The following is a 3,903-nucleotide window of genomic DNA, read 5'->3' on the forward strand; positions in this document are numbered from 1 at the left end:
TTTGTACCTCTCACTTACCATAGTTCTGGCAAGTTACATCGCAGTTTGTGAACTTCTCACTTACCATAGTTCTGGCAAGTTACATCGCAGTTTGGACCCCAATAGGATTGCTTGCTATAGTTCTAGCAAGTTCACCTGCATGAAAAAGATTCACCTGTTTTTAGACTCACGACTCGAGGGTCGGAGACTGGGCTGTTGTCACAGCCAGACGGGAACTGACTACCAGACGGGAACTGGATTTTCATGTAACAGTCAGACGGGAACTGACTTTGAAAATGATTTGGATGGCCAATAAAAATTGGGTTTTTTGTGATATGCTAATGCTCATGCGTATGTATGCATGTTTATGGGTGAATGAACAACAAGGTTGCTATCATCGGTAAGGTTACCGGGAGCATCAATCAGGTGATTGGAAATAATATCTCAGTAAGGTTACTGGCATCGGTAAGGTTACCGGAAGCATCAATCAGGTGATTGGAAATAATACCTCAGTAAGGTTACTGGCATCGGTAAGGTTACCGGAAGCATCAATCAGGTGATTGGAAATAATACCTCAGTAAGGTTACTGACATCGGTAAGGTTACCGGAAGCATCAATCAGGTGATTGGAAATAATACCTCAGTAAGGTTACTGGCATCGGTAAGGTTACCGGAAAGTGGGTGGATAATGCTTATGCTCATGTATATGTGGACTGATGTAACGAATGAAACGAAGTGATGTCTTCTATAAGACTACCTGACAAGGTCTTTTGAATGGATGTGAATGTTTGTCTTAAAGAAGACTATCTGAAATGATTTTTCGACATGGTAGCAATTTGTCTTAGAGAATACCACCTGTAAAGGCTCTTAGCGTAGATAGAAATTTGTCTTAAAGAAGATCACTTGAAAAAGTTCTTAGCAAGGGGTGAATAATGTCTTTAAAGATGACTACCTGAAAAGGTTGAAAGATGTCTTAAAGAAGACTACCTGAAGAGGTTCTTGAGAGGGATGACGAATTGTTTTTTTTGAAAGGGACTACCTGAAAAGGTGCTTAGGACAAGAATGTCTCGAAGAAGGCTACCTGAAAAGGTGCTTAGAAAAGTAATGTCTTAAAGAAGACTACCTGAAAAGGAACTTAGAAAGAAGGGAACGTCTTGAAAAAGACTACCTGAAAAGGAACTTAGAAAAGTAACGTCTTGAAGAAGACTACCTGAAAAGGTATTTAGAAAAAGAATGTCTTGAAGAAGACTACCTCAAAAGGTACTTAGAAAAGGAATGTCTAAAAAAGACTACCTGAAAAGGTACTTAGAAAAAGGATGTCTTGAAGAAGACTACCTGAAAAGGTACTTAGAAACAGAATGTCCTGAAGAGGACTACCTAAAAAGGTTTTTTTGGAAATGACGATGACTGTCTTAGAGAAGACTACCTAAAAAGGTATGGAGTAATGTATTGACCAATGTATGTAATGCATGATTTGTATGTATTTGTATGATGCTCCAATGGTAGGTTATTAGTAACCAAAGCGTATATAGTTCGCTGGAGTTGCAGGTCTGTTTGTTAAGATGGGGTGTGATGCTAGCGCGATTTCCCAATACCTGTTTTGTTTGAGCTCGGAAGATCGTAGTTAGGAGAAAGATTTGTTCGATGTTGTAAAGTGCGCGAACGCCTTTTTTTATGCTGTGTGTCTTATGGATTTGATATCCATTGCCCCAATATTTTCATGGAGAAAGATGCTTATGAAGAAAGTGTCCCAGGGAATAGCCTTGTCATATGCTTCGATGTTTAGATTGAAGGGTGTGCCCCTGATCTCCAGGTCCTGGAAGGTTATCCATAGTGTTCTATCCTTTGAATTTGAATTCTTCCCAAGTCTGACATGCCCCTGTTTGAGATTGCTTTGAGATGTGCCCCAAGTCGATTGAACCTTAGGAAGACTGCCCCTAGTTAATAGGATGTTCGATTGTATGCCCCTGTGCTCCTTGAAATTTTTGCCCCTGTTTAGGAGAACCCCCTAGATGTGGTTCCCCCGACTCCAGGGTCTTTATTAGTAATGATCACCTTTGATTAACCCATTTCGAGATTTCCTCGATACTAAGTGTATACTCGTAGATGGTGTTGTACTTTTTGAGAAGTAGCTCCAATGGAATGCGTATGCAAGTTGTGAAATCGAAGTCCGTTACGAATTAGGACTGGATGGTTTTGAAAAGAATGCTTGAAGAAGCATAGTGATTAGAAGTAGTTTTAACAAACATAGGAGTCAGTATAACAAATTCCTGCTTAATATGCTTTCGTAGTTAACCTTGCCTCAATTAGGACTTTTAAATGTTGTAACTTGGCCTGGTTCATGTTTTAAGAAACAATGGATATAAGGCTCAAAATTTTATTGATCCCACCCCTTTCTCCTTGATGTTCTCCAGATCCTAAAAATTCGCCTAATCCAATGGATGTGCTTTGTTTGCAAGAGAATTGTTTCAGTTTCGATGTTGAGCAGAAGCCTTAGTAGAGATCCAAACTTTGATGACATATGTTGTAAAGATCCAAGCATTGATGTGAAGCTTTGATGGTTTAGCAGTCACAAGATTATCCTTTGTATTTCGCCTTTGTTTTTATCCCTTATTTTTGCATGAGCTAATTCTTTTGAATTTGACCCATCGGGATGCCCCAATTTTGCCTAAATCTTTTTGTTTCCTTTTATGGAATTTTCATTTTGACTTAGCGGGCGTTTTTTATTTTTGAAAGCTCCTTTTGAGATTGATTCTTGGATATTGCATGTTGTGACTGCTATGTTGATTTTGATTTGTAAGCTTCGCCTTTGATACTTCCTCGATCTTGAATGATGTAATGAGGAAGAAGGTGTTGTAAATGTTACCTCCATTGCTTCCTCAATCTTGGATGAATGCGAGGAAGAAGATATGCTTGAACCTTATGCTTGGATTGACTGATTCTCTTGGCAACCAAAATACATCATTGAATTAGTTGACATCTACCCTGCCCCTGGTTAAAATCAAGGTTCCTTTGAAAAAGTAGAAACAAACTCCAACTCCTGGCTCGAGGGGGTGACGAGGGATTAACATCCTTATATCTCCACTGTTTGGGAATGGAAACAATGCCTGTACATCCTCGGCTCGGTCTTACCTTGAAAGCATATATTTAGCTGGACTTAGTTTTTGTATTCGTCATTCTCCCTCAAGTTTGTTAATAACCCTAAAAATAGAAATGTGTGACTGGAAAGTCATGGTAGTGAGTGAATGAATTGACTCCAAAACCTGCATGGTTGTCCCATTAGAAATACTAATCCGAAGGTACAACTTTTATCTTGAGTAACACTTAGTGGTCGTAAGGGTTGAAATTGTGAGCACGGTAAACACCTATTGATCCTAGGGATAATCTCCTTTGTAGATCCACTGACCTTGTTTCACTCCTTAGATTCTTAAACTCGTAGAAGTGAGGGCAACCTCGAATTTTCTTTGGACATGTCAAACCTGGCGGGAATAAATCGTTAGCGGTGGGTTTTCGTCGTATCGGAACTTCATGAGTTTCCTTTGACTGAACCTCTTTTGCTTTTCTTAAGGATAGCGTCACATCGTTTGTAACCTCCAGAGTTTGTAGATGGATAGAGAGAACCTATGACCCTTTTGCCCCTTGGTGTGGAGTTAACACACGTCGTCTTCTCTCCATCGTATTTATGCATCTTTGTTTAGGATTTTGCCCCAGTTGGACTAATCCCTGCCCCCAGGTTATCGTAGAGCGTCCTTGAAAGTTTGATATGTTCTAAGATGAACCCCTTTATAACTAGATACATCTTGAGTGTATCTATGAGGGAACTCTTTGTTGAACTAATCCTTGCTCGATGACAACCTTCATTGTATTCATAATCCTGTTATGACGTGGCATGGACATGCGGCTGGCATGGCGAAAGGCATCTTTT

Source organism: Vicia villosa, linkage group LG1 (genome assembly GCF_029867415.1).
Source record: "Vicia villosa cultivar HV-30 ecotype Madison, WI linkage group LG1, Vvil1.0, whole genome shotgun sequence".
In the NCBI taxonomy this organism is placed as follows: domain Eukaryota; kingdom Viridiplantae; phylum Streptophyta; class Magnoliopsida; order Fabales; family Fabaceae; genus Vicia; species Vicia villosa.